The sequence below is a fragment of the Hippopotamus amphibius genome, chromosome 1, assembly GCF_030028045.1.
Source record: "Hippopotamus amphibius kiboko isolate mHipAmp2 chromosome 1, mHipAmp2.hap2, whole genome shotgun sequence".
Lineage (NCBI taxonomy): Eukaryota > Metazoa > Chordata > Mammalia > Artiodactyla > Hippopotamidae > Hippopotamus > Hippopotamus amphibius.
Window position 1 is genome coordinate 135150364 of NC_080186.1, and position 13588 is coordinate 135163951.

Here is a 13588-nt window from a genome sequence, read left to right on the forward strand (position 1 = left end):
TGCCCCAGTCCTCCAAGGCATCTTCCATCCTCGAGTTGGACTCCCTTTGTTATACAACAACTTCCCACTGACTATTTTACAGTTGGTAGTATATATATGTCTGTGCTACTCTCTCGCTTCGTCTCAGTTTCCCCTTCACCCCCCGCCCCCTCCCATACCTCGAGTTCTCCAGTCCATTCTCTGTATCTGCATCCTTATTCTTGTCACTGAGTTCATCAGTACCATTTTTAGATTCCGTATATGTGAGTTAGCATACAATATTTTTCCTTCTCTTTCTGACTTACTTCACTCTGTATGACAGATTGTAGTTCTATCCACCTCATTACATATAGCTCCATCTCATCCCTTTTTATAGCTGAGTAATATTCCATTGTATATATATGCTACATCTTCTGTATCCATTCATTTGTTGATGGGCATTTCGGTTGCTTCCATGTCCTGGCTATTGTAAATAGTGCTGCAATAAACATGATGGTACAAGTTTCTTTTGGGATTATGGTTTTCTTTGGGTATATGCCCAGGAGTGGGATGACTGGATCATATGGTAGTTCTATTTGTAGTTTTTGAAGGAACCTCCAAATTGTTTTCCATAGTGGCTGTACCAACTTACAGTCCCACCAACAGTGCAGGAGAGTTCCCTTTTCTCCACACCCTCTCCAACATTTGTGGTTTCCAGACTTTGTGATGATGGCCATTCTGATTGGTGTGAGGTGATACCTCATTGTGGCTTTGACTTGCATTTCTCTGATGATTAGTGATGTTGAGCATTCATCCTGTATTTTAAGATTTTTATGATCGCGGGAGAATTATCTCTGGTTTTTGATCAGGTAGCCGTAGCATCTACACGCATGTACTGTGAGTGTGGGGAGTGTGTGTGGGTGTGTGTGTGTGTGTGGGCGCATGTGGACGGGCACACACACACATGCACATCCATGTCTGCTCAGGGACCATCACAATTCCTGTTGGTATTAGGAATTGATCTTGAGTATCCTGTGAGCAGTGGAGGATACCAAGTTTCAGAGAGGTAAATGACTTGCCCTCAGTCACACAGCAAAATTGGTGTGGAAGCTGGAGTAGAGCTTATGTGGTCCTGTGGCTCAGAAGGCTCCCAGACCCCTGAATAGCATAAGATGTATGTTCCCAAAGGCGTGCATCTGAGTACACATGAGAGTGTGTGTGTGTACACGTGTGCCATTGTAAAATCACCACCAAGTCACAGGCAGTGAGGAAGGGGCCTGGGGCCTCCTTACGTCCTGTGTGCAGTTAAGCGAAGCTCCATCATGAGCTTGCAGACAGTGTAGTCAAGTTGTGTCTCCAGATGGGTGGGCGACCAGGAGCAGTGGTGGATACAGGAAAGTCGGCAGCACATCTCACACGGTGACACCCAAAGGCTCTTCACGAAAAAGGAAGTGAGACTTTCCCTTTAGCCTTTTCTTCTCACATCTTGACTCCCTACCCTTCCCGTGTCCTGTGAGACTCAGCCCTGCACAGATTCTCCTAAGACAATGTAAGAATGTGAATCATGTCCAGGATGAGACGGCCAGCTAGTTTCCAGACAGCACATCCATCATAGCAGTAGCCAGACTTGTTTCAATGAAGCTGAAAGCAAGAGAAAGAAAATTCTGTATCTTTTCTCTGCATCCCCTGCATCCAGCCCTTCACACCTCTGTCTCCGTGTCTGTCTCACTCTGTGTGTCTCTGTGTACCTATTAGTGTTCAAAGGTTGCAGCCCTCGGTGGGCCATTGTGGCTATTTGCTAGAATGACATGCCAGGGCTCTGCGGGGAGCTGGGGGCTTCACAGATGGTATTCTTTGCTTGTAGCAAAGAAACTGTAAGTTATAACTGCCACCATAAGGCCAGTTAACTGTAGCTATTAATCCCTTGCAAGAAGAGTAACAATAGCATGGCCTTCGGGTAGATTTGGAGGTATTGTTTTACTGGGGTGGAGTGAATATCCTTTTACAGTCTGTGTTTTGATTGCGGAAAGCTATATGCCCTTGCATGCATTAACGAGAAACATGGCATGCGTCAAAGTGCCTAGCACAGTGCAGGGCATGTAGCAAAGATTCCATAAATGCATGTTTTTTAAAAAAGGGAGTGTATCCCAACTCCGAGCTGACAGCAGTCATGAGATGACTAGAGCTAACAGGACTTTGCATGGACCAGGAAGGCAATTCTGGTAGAGTATCACCGTTTTGAGCAGATGGAGTTGAGTAGCTGGAAGTAAAGACAAAGCATCCCCCCTTTTCGTGAGACCAAGAGTTGACACAACTCAGGCCCCCTCACTTTCCAGAAAGAACCAGCAACTGTAGCCGTCATTGGGCTTTGACCTGCTGTTGAGCAGTTAGAAAGCAGGTCCTGATTAGATCTAATTTAGCGTTCAGCCCGCGGTAGATTGGATTTCTCCTTGTTAGACTGGAGACACTCCGATAAGAAGGCTCTGATTAGAATACCCTGCTAGTCTGGGAAATTTCCTCTCCTTTGACTCCAGGGCTTTTTGCAGAGGATTTGTGTTTTTTCTTCTCTCTCCGCCTCTCAAATTATGGGTACATCACAAAGCCAAGCTGTCTCTGCCACCCGAAATGATCTTGAATGTTTCCTTTCTGGCACTTGTCATGATGCTGCCAGGAATAAAGCAGGTGCATTGTAGTTGGTTGTCCTGCCTGCCCATCCCCCCTTTCCCTGTTTCTCTAAAGTTTTCAGCCATCCCACCACACTTGCCCAGGCTCTTCTGCCCCCAGCCCTCCTGGGTCGTTCTCTTGCCCTGTTTATTCGGGCCAATGGCCAACGCTGATAGGAGGATGTCTCAGTTTTCAGAGTTTCTCAGAGGTTGTATCAAATGTGTCTCCATGGACAAGCTTCAGCACTCCTGGGAAGGACCCCCATGTCAGCCTTGCAAGGGTCACCTCCTTTAGCTGGAGTTCGAAAATCTTCAGGGCTTCCAGGACAGCCTCTCACCCAGCTGGTATGGAAGCCTGTCCCATGCACCCTGGGACAAATCCTGCCACTCGTCTGCTGATGGTTTCTGTAATAAGTCCTCTCGGCATGGTTAGAAGGTTAGGAAGCTCTTTCTTATACTAAATCTCAGTAATTGCTTCTGGGAAACTCAGAAAAGGCTATTCTCATATTCTTCAAATGTTTGAAAATAGCTAGTATGTTTCCCTGTAATTAATCCTAAAGAGGTTCAGTTTCTACAGACTTTCACTGTATAAACACACATTTGTTGTTTATTAGTAACAACCCTTATTATCTTTGGGGGATGCAAGGGAGTCTGTCAGCTTCCTTCCTTAAAACAGGCTACTGGGATGCAAGTCAGGTGCCCACTTGGGCAAGGAGTGTGTTTAGAGACTCCCTCCTAAACTGCAGAGAACTGAAATTTCCTACATGCAGACCTCTCAGAATCTAAGGTTAGGACAGGACATGCCACTGGGCATGTGCTCCCAACTCTGATCACCCAAGAAGTGACCTGTCCTCCTCTCCCAGTCTCCATGCATCCCCTTCCTCACCAGAAACAGGGTGAATGCTTAGCTCCTTGCCACTCCCCTGCCATTCCCCATGGGCTCCTGGGATGTGTGTGGAATTGGTGGTCCTGAGTGTGCAGCCAGCCACAATGCCCCCCAGATATGTAGCTCAGGGCTCAGTCCTCCTCAAGCCAAGGAAAGCACGCAGTCAGCGTGTCTCCAGGGCCATCGCTTCCTCCTCGGAAGGGCAGCGGTAAGCTGCTCGGCGGTTTCAGCTCCCCGCCGGGAATCCACGCATTCAGTTAGTGCTCACTGATTGCATGGCATGCATAGGAGAGACATTCAGGTAGGGTAGGCAGTCATTTGAGGTGGAAGCTTTCGTGTAAATGCTGGCTCCAGTCGACCTTAAACCTGCTCCAGGAGGTCTTGACCCAAACCAGACTATCTTGGGGCTGGAATAAGTTAAGACAACCCAGGCACCTGTTGTTTCCTTTTCTTGGAAGGCAGACAAGACCACTGGAGGGTCTTGGAGTTTTTCAAATAATGTGCCAATGACAGGGCAGTGAGCAAAACTTCATTCCCTACAGCTCACTTTCCCTCACCAGCTGTTTCACAATATAACTACTGCTGCTAATAATAACAGCTAACATTTATCAAATGCTTAATATGCTCCGGGACCTGTGCTGAGCAATTTGATATACATTATCTCATGTAAACTTTACAACCATGCTAAGAGGAAGGTATTGTTGAAAGGCCCATTTTACAGATGTAGAAACTGAGCAACTGATGAGTTAGGTAACTGGCCGTTGTCTCTCAGCATGTAAGTGATGGAGCATTGGAACCCAAGCAATGTGAATCTGGAGTCCATGCTAGAGATGTCTGCGTCTGACCCAGTCAAGGGCCAATCTGTAGAGCTAGTTTTGTGATGCATGAAGCAAGAATTCCTCACGGGCTCAAGCCAAGGAGGAAGTACTGTGGAACTGATGCTTTCTCAGCTCCTCTTGTTAAGGCTCAGTCTAAATCATAGACCCCCTGTCTCCCATGGACCTTCCTTGGGTTCACTGTCCTCACCCCACTAAAGTTTGCCCTGAGCCCTGTAAGAGGGCAATCAGGAAGCTGCTGAAGTGAGATGATGAGATTTCTCTCCAGCAGTAAAAGCAGACTTCCTTTATGATGCAGTTTTTTTTTTTTTAATTTATTTATTGGCTGCATTGTGTCTTCGTTGCTGAGCATGGACTTTCTGTAGTTGCGGCAAGCAGGGGCTACTCTTTGTTGCGGTATGCGGGCTTCTCGTTGTGGTGGCTTCTCTTGTTGCGGAGCACGGGCTCTAGGCACATGGGCTTCAGTAGTTGTGATGCACGGGCTCAGTAGTTGTGGCTCACGGGCTCTAGAGTGCAGGCTCAGTAGTTTTGGCACACATGCTTAGTTGCCCCGAGGCACGTGCGATCTTCCCCGACCAGGGATTGACCCCCTGTCTCCTGCGTTAGCAGGAGGATTCTCAACCAGTGTGCCACCAGGGAAGTCCCTGTGATGCATTTTTGAGGAAGGAATTCTTCCCTCTCTTGCATACCTGGTGCTTCCTAAGGAAAGCTTTGGGGGAGACTTAAATTCTGGAGTCATTCGCTTTGCTCACTGAGTGGATGGTTTACCCCTCTTAAAGGACTGATGAGGAACTTGGTAGCAATCACATGGGAAGCGCCATCCCAGTAGCTGTTGGGGAGGGGAAGAGCAAGTCAGGTCACACTAGGAGAGGCCCCTGATCTCCTGAGAGCAGGTGATGCCCTCCTGGTCCGGTCTCTCGGGATCTCAGCTCCCCTCTGATTGCCTTAGGGAAGCCCAGTTGCCTGCCCCCTCTTCCTCATGCCCTCCTGTATCTGTGGAGTCAAAGGAGGTCCTGTTTTTCAGATGGGCCACCCCGTTGCTGCCCTTGCAGTTTGAGTCACCATGACAACTCATAGCCCATGACCTGCTGTGCAGTCATTTTCAGGAGAGAAGAAAGAGTCATCTTTGCGCCCAGGGACTTAGAGGGCTCCTCTTGTTTCCCTGTGTGAGTGTCTCACATGGCATGGCCCAGAGCACTGAGTCACCAGCTCAGAGAAGATTCTGGGCAGGGTCAAAATTCCTTGACCTCGTGGCACCGGGTGCTTCCCCAGCCTCAGGATGGTGCTGAAGGTCAAAATAAATCCCCCACATTTCATACGGGAAGGATGAGAACATGTTTGTTCTAAAGCAAGAGAGTGGTCCTTATTACATGTAGTAGGTAAAGAATTTCAGAATGGCAGAGGGTTAATTCTAAATAAATTTCTTTAAGAGGGAAAGACACAATAATGAGATGGGTTAACTCTAAACACTGCAGCTTAGTCAGGGGTCCAGAGTGATTCCCCTAATCGGCATCTTCACTAATAGTTTATGCCAATGCTTAGTAGTGGGAAATATTAATACTTGCAGGGACATACAGGGAACTTTTTTTTTATGACAAGGAGACTTTGTAACCCATTCTTTTTTTTTTTTTTTTTTTTCAATAAATGTATTTATTTATTTATTTATTTATTTAATTGGCTGTGTTGGGTCTTTTTTGCTGTGCGCGGGCTTTCTTTCTAGTTGCAGTGAGTGGGGGCTGCTCTTTGTTGTGGTGCGCAGGCTCCTTATTGCCGTGGCTTCTCTTGTTGCGGAGCACGGGCTCTAGGCTCGTGGGCTTCAGTAGTTGCAGCACATGGGCTCAATAGTTGTGGCTCACGGGCTCTAAAGCGCAGGCTCAATAGTTGTGGCGCACGGGCTTAGTTGCTCCACGGCACGTGGGATCTTCCTTGGGCAGGGATCGAACCCGTGTCCCCTGCATTGTCAGGTGGATTCTCAACCACTGCACCACCTAGGAAGCCCAGTAACCCATTCTTGAAAAATGATTCCCTTACTGGAGCAGCCAGAGAAAGAGTTATGCCCTGGGGTTGTTGGTACCATCTTTCCCCTCCTGTGGATGTATCTGAGTGTTTATGAAACAGAAACTGACCCACCCCAGCCTCACTTTAAGAAAAGGAGGTTCCCTGAAATGAAGTACCCGCCTAGCAGGAGCCTGGGCCCGTCTTCCTATCCCGTGGTCTTTCCCGGAAGGGCTTCACTTATTCTCCAGGAAGGGGCTGCTACACTCTTTCTTGATATCAGTCTTCTGAGAAGACCTTATATTCCAGGGTTTGGAATATGCTTTTGGTGTTTGCAGACAAACACGGTATAAATAGGAGGAGTAGCCTTAAACCGCTGTCTTCCGCAGACCTGTGGGCAGATGTGGAGAATATAAATATCACCCAAATGAGAGCTCGGGGCCACTGAATCAACATGTGAACCACTGGCGTTACCAAGGTGATTTTGATGCAATTTATCCTTAAACCCGACTCCAGATGTTTGTGTTTTCCAAACCTTGCGGCAAAGGCTGTGAGCTCAGGGGAATCTTCATGGAGGAGCAGGTGGGCAAGGGCAGTAGCTAAAAATGGGGTCTCAGTGGTCCTCTGCCCCCTTACTGCCCCTGCAGCCAGAGACAGGAGCCAATCAAGCATGAGAACAGCTGCTACAAAGTGAAGCCTGACCACGTGGCCTCTTTAGGGAGACAGGGTGTGGGGGTCCTTTTCACAGGTCAGGGAGGACCTCACTTCCCTCCTGTGGCCCATCTGCCCCTATTACCTGGACCCCAAGTGAATGAGGCTGCAAGCTGCTACGAGCCACGAGAGCACCTGGGACTTTTCTGGCCGGGCCAGGCCTAGTCCCCCAGCAGGGCTGGAGTCGGGAGAGTCCTCCTTAGCCCAGACTCAGGACTTGCGATCTTTCAATCCCCCCACCCCCCACCCCACCACAAGCTCCAGCTCTGAGGCTCCCAATGTCTTCTGTTTCCTGCCTTGCTTTTTCTGAAGGCAACAGCTCCTGGAAAGGATTATTTCTCCGCAGCATCGTTAGGTTGGTTAGTCAATGGGCTGAGTGCTAATACCTCTTGACATGGAACATATGTGGAAGCTGAAAGTGCTCGGTGGAGAGGGGGGTGGCAGAGTGCCTCATGGAGCTAACGTTTAGGCATAAATTTAGAAGGTGATGTATGTGTGCTCTCATTCTCCTTAATTTCCTCTGACGGGAGCATCGCTCTTTGCTTTCATCTTATTGTAGAATCATTACGAAGTTAATGGCAGTGGCTACAAAAAACCTAGCTTCTACCTCCTCCCATAAGCTTCGGGTGCTTCCCAAAGTCCCTCCACAGGCATCGGAGTGGGAGCAAAGTCTTTGAACTAAGATAGCATGGATCCAAACTCAACCTACCACTTAACTAGCTGTGCAACTTTGGTCAAAGGTACTTAAGCTTTTTGAGTCCCCAGGGGTATCATCTGTCAGATGGAGATAACACCTTGTAGGGCTATCGGGAGATTCAGTAAGTTAATATTTGTAAGGAGCTGGGCAAATGCCTGGCCACACATAGTACATATTACCTGTTAGGTCATGTGGCCCCAGCTATTCAGCCTGGCCTGATCACTTCAGCCCTCCCCCCAACCGCCATCTCTTTTTTGTTTATGTGAACTCTGAGGTTCCTTCGGGAGGTGGATCTGGGAGCAGGTGGTCCTGAGAGATGGTTGGATCTGCTTCTAGGGAAGTATTTATGAACACAATACATTTCCAACCCCTCTTCCCTCACCGGATTTAAAGCAGATCAAGCTGAGATCTAGTTGGGGGCATCAAAATTTGGAGTTTGAGTACCAGGCAGCCTCTAGAACGAGGCGAGCTGGAGAATCCCATCTTGAATAAGGGATGCTATTGTCTCTGTCCCCGGGTCTGCCTCGAGTGAGAATTCAGGGTGAGAGGAGTACCAGCTTCCAAATCAGCATCTAGTCAATGATCCCTGAAGGTTACATTGCTGCTTTGCACGGGTGCAGGCCACCCAGTGAAGAGCCTGCCATTGTGTCAGTGACAGTTTAGTGAGCATTTCAAAGAGCATCCCATCTCACCAGCTTGGTGCCGGGTCCTTCCTAAGAGTCAGTAGGACTCCTGATGCCTCTACACAACCAGGAGGCAAGCAGTCTTCCAGACCCAACCAGATCTCCCTCCACCTGAAGTGTGCCCAGGTGCATTCTGAAACTAGCAAAAATAGCCACTCCCCAGAGACAGGGAACCCCTTCCACCAGGCACAGGAACGAGAATATGGATTTTACATGGTGGATGAGAGAGAAACTTTGGAGTCGGACAGGCTGGAACTTCACTGGGCAACCTTGATTAGATCCATCACCGTCTGACCCTCAGTTTCCTCATCAGCAAAACGAGGACAATCACAGTACTGCCATGAGGGTGAAGGAAAATACTACATGGAAAGTGCTTTGGAAAACCTTTGGCACAGGGCTCCACACACTGGAGATGCTGCTGCGTTATTACTAATTCCCACAGCAGGTAACCCCACTGCTCCTCAAATGGGGATGAACTGGGACAGATCAAGCAGCCTTGATGGAGAAAGAGGCAGCATCAATCCCTCCAGTGAAAGAGGAAGATGGCCTGTGTTCAGAACTTCTTACAGAACTTCTGAACCCCATTTCAAACAGACATTTACTCTCTGCTTGCTCCATCGTAGGGTATGCTTTTGTTTGTTTTTTGGCTGCGTTGGGTCTTCGTTGCTGTGCGTGAGCTTTTCTCTAGTTTCAGAGAGCAGAGGCTACTCTTCCTTGTGGTGCACAGCCTTCTCAGTGCAGTGGCTTCTCTTGTTGCAGTACACAGGCTCTACGCACGTGGGCTTCAGTAGTTGCAGCACACGGGCTCCGTAGTTGCAGCACACGGAGATTTAGGGCACGCAGGCTTCAGTAGTTGTGGTGCATGGGCTCAGTAGTTGTGACACATGGGCTTAGTTGCTCCACGGCATGTGAGATCTTCCCAGACCAGGGATCGACCCCATGTCCCCTGCATTAGCAGGCGGGTTCTTAACCACTGTGCCACCAGGAAGTCCCAGGGTGATTTTTGTTTTTTGTTTTTTTTAATTCCCCTGCAACTCTCGTCCATGTACCAGAGAGCTCAGAGATCCTTTCATGGAAGCCAGACCGAGTTCAGTAGCTGCCAAGCTTCCGCCCAAAGAAGGGAGGACAGAAGGACAGGCCATTAGATGCTGCCGGTGCTGGGGATCAGTGAGGCTGTCCTTCGCATCTAAATCTGGATAAGCAGCTTAATTTTATCTTTCCCTGCACCTATGCATCTTGCCTTAGGGAGCCAAGCATCCCAGGAGAGAATAAGTGACGGGGAGACTCTGCCCTTTTGTGTTTCCTTTTGCTCCTGCTTCCTGCACTATCTTTGCCTCACAATTGTGTCAGCCTGGGTTGTTTTGGTGCCTTACATCTTGCCGATAACATCCCATGCTGGGAGATCTAGGAGCAACAGGGAACAAGAAAGCATCTGGATCAGAAAAAGAAGCCTCAGTAGTTCTGATGGGTGAGGAGAGTTGCCAGAGTGGCCTATAGTTTGGATAGCCTTTCAAAGCAGATCAGAGCTGCCACTCCTCTCTCCCCATGGCCATCCTCCTTATCCAGTGTCTGGCATTCCCCAGGACCAAGTACTGCATTTGGGCTCGTGAATCTGCACTAGCGTCTCAAATCTAAATGTCTGCTCGAGCAAGGTAGGTAGAATATACTTGTGAAGGGCACACAATAAGGAATAGTGAGGAATGTGGCAAACAGAGCATACATCTTATCTAAAGGGGGCAGCCACTCCATGGCTGCCTCCTGTGGACCCAGTGTTACTAGAGCTTCTGATTTTTTTCAAGAGAAAATAGAAATCTGATGTGTGTGAGTGAGAGAGAGAAATGTCCCATTTTTTAAACTGAGGTATAGTTGATTTACAATGTTGTGTTAGCTTCTGATACACAGCAAAGTGATTCAGTTATACATATATATGTATACATACGTGTATATTCTTTTTGATGTTCTTTTCCATTATATATAGTAGTTTGTATCTGCTAATCCCAAACTCCAAATTTATCCCTTCCCTTTCCTCTTTGGTAGCCATAAGTTTGTTTCCTATGTCTGTGAGTCTGTTTCTGTCTTGTAAATAAGTTCATTTGTATCATATTTTAGGTTACACATGTAAGTGGTATCATATTTGTCTTTGTCTGGCTTCACTTAGTATGATTATCTCTAGGTGCATCCGTATTCTGCAAATGGCATTATTTCATTTTATTTATAGCTGAGTGTGAATATTACATTGTGTACGTATATATGCCACGTCATCTTTGTCCATCGACAGACGAATGGATACTTCGGTTGCTTCCATGTCTTAGCTGTTGTAAAAAGTGCTGCTGTGAACATTGGGGTGCATGTATCTTTTTAGATTAGTGTTTTCTTCAGATATATGCCCAGCAGTGGGATTGTAGGATCATATGGTAGCTCTATTTTTAGTTTTTTAAGGAACCTCCATACTGTCCTCCACAGTGGCTGCACCATGCATTCCCACCAACAGTCTAGGAGGGTGTCCTTTTCTCCACACCCTCTCCAGCATTTGTTATTTGTAGACTTTTTAATGATGGCCACTCTGATAGGTGTGAAGTGATACCTCATCATAGTTTTGTGCCAATTTTTAACACTGGGAGGGCCGAATGAACAGAGTTGCATGTGGGATCTTGCAATGTGCCGTGGGGAGGATCCTATCCTCAGGTCATGAGATTGGCACCTCTGACCTGGTCTCTTTCCTGATGATTCAATATTTCCTAGCAAGATGGTGCCCTCAAAAGGCCCTGGACATCAAGCTTTGGGACAAATCATTTACTGCATACTTTATTTTTCTTTTTAAACAAGAGAACCAAAAAATGTGTGTGTGTGAAAGGTCCATTCCTGACCCGTGGGGGCTTAGCCCTGTTGGATCCTTTCACTTTTCTCCCTGTTTCTCCACTCCATAGCATCCTCCTTGGAATGCCCCCTAAATGGAGTGACTTTGACTAAAATTTAAAATACAAAGCACTGAAATTGCTACAAAGGGGATAGACAGATGGGCGGGGTAGATAAGGCATTCATAAAGAAGAAACTAAACCTTCCAGAGACCTAAATTACCATAACTGTTCCCTGCACGCTCCTTGGAAACGTGTGACCTTGAACCAGCCCACCGAACTCTCAGCCTCAGTTTCCTCACCTGTAACGAGTGAGGCTGCCCATCTGCCCAGGTTACTGTGAGAAAAATAGGATATCAGGAAAGCACTCTGGAAAACATGGAAAGTATTCTAGCAACATGAGCTTTTTTCCCACTGCGAGGCAGGAGGACATCTGTGTGAACCCTTGGGACCCTGCCCATTATTAGCCAGATTAAACAGGCAGTTCTTCTTCCTCTTGTCACCGCCACAGCTGCCTGCCTCACGCAGGGAGGATGGGCCCAGCGAGGGCGTGGTGGTACGGATGATTGCACTCCCATGGCAACCCCTCCGTTACCAAGTCCAGTCCCCTGGACCCTGGCATCAAGAGCCCCCAAAGGGAGGCCAGCCGTGATGCATCTCAGGGGTCCCTCCCCATGAGGGAAGCTCTGAGCCAGCGTTGAAAAGAGAAATTTTTTAAATTCAAGATTTTTTGCTGGTTAGTTTAGTACCTCTCCCCCCTCCCCCACCCAATTCCATTCAAGAGTGAGTGAGAGGGGCTTCCTAGGTGGCGCAGTGGTTAAGAATCCACCTGCCAATGCAGGGGACACGGGTTCAAGCCCTGCTCCAGGAAGATCCCACATGCCGTGGAGCAACTAAGCCCGTGCGCCAAGAAAAAAAAAAAAAAAAAAGAGTGAGTGAGAAATGATTTTACACGAATTTCAAGGGCACAGCTAGTCAGTCTAGGATCACAGGAAACTTTTAAGACCCAAAGTGTCAGCCTTGCCAGCCCCATTCTGGAAAACATTTCTGTAACCCTCATGGCATCCCCTGGGCTGGACCAGCGTTCCACCAGAAAGGCAGCTTCCTCTTGTTTGTTTGTTTCGGGGTCGGGGGTGGGGGGGGGGAGGGGGTCTAAGGAACTAAAACCGCAGCAGAACGGGGTCCCTCATGGATAGGAAGGCTGATCCTGGGGGATGGGTGTCACCTGAGAGCAGTGCGAGTCCCTGGGGTTGCATATGAAGTTGAGCGTGTTTCTTAATAAATCCGTGTGCTCAGCACTAGGAATAAAGGGAGGAGCAAAATAGATGTCACTTGTGCCATCATGGAACTTACCGTCTTGGGTGGGAGGCAAATGATAAACAAGAAAACAAATGTCCTCTAACCACAGTGAGAGAAGTGCTATGAGGGAGATAAACAGGGAGCTTCGAGAGACGATGGTGGAAGGTCTGGGGGCCGTACTGGGGGGGGGGGGGTCGGGGCAGGAGAGACGACAGTGGGAGGTCTGGGGGCCGCACTGGAGGGGGGGGGGGGTCGGGACAGCCCTCTCTGAGGAGATGGCATTTGGGCTGAGATGCAGAAGAGAAGGAATCACCTTATGCACGGGGTAAAGAGCATGTTCAAAGGACCTGGACCAGAACACACGTGATTGTATTTGCAGAATCACATGGGCCTCCATCTGTGTGTGTCTGTGTGTGTTTATGTGTACGTGAGAGAGAGAGAGAGAGACAAAGAGGATGTGTATGTGTGTGCATGCGTGCCTACCCACGGCTGTATTTTTTCTGGGAGGGTGACCTATAGCTTTCATCAGATTTCCAATAGGATCAGTGATCCAAAAGAACTCTAAGGAATGTTCTGAATCAAAATTACCCTTAGTCAATCACCTAAAGCTTCAAAACAATTGTGCCAAATGATTTTTTGGGGTTTTTTTTTTTTTGAGCCCTGGAAGCTCTGCATTCCAAAGCAGAAAGTGGAGCACACAGGGTGCCATTTCAGGTCTTCCTCTGAGGGCACGGGTGCAGGGGAAAGACTCCAAGTGATCGGTGATCGGGGTGCCGCACAGCGTCCGTGGCAACCGGGTGCATGAGTGCCCGGACGTTTTTGGAGTTTCAGACATGTTCAGGCACTTAGCTCCTGTGTGGCCACAGGCATGCAAGTCCCTCTGTTTCTCTGCTGGTGGCGGGAGCCCCTACTGTAAGGAGAGCTCTGGGAAGCCTGAAGCTCCTCCCCTGCAGGCGAGCACAAGCCCTTGCTCCCCAAGTCATCACCAGGAGGAGTGAGTCACCA

General features: G+C 48.3%; 1 protein-coding gene across 1 annotated transcript in view; it reads left to right on the top strand.

The window, feature by feature from the left end:
* SLIT3 (slit guidance ligand 3) overlaps positions 1 to 13588 on the top strand; it is a 616264-nt gene that overhangs the window by 501138 nt on the left and 101538 nt on the right. The window lies entirely within an intron of this gene.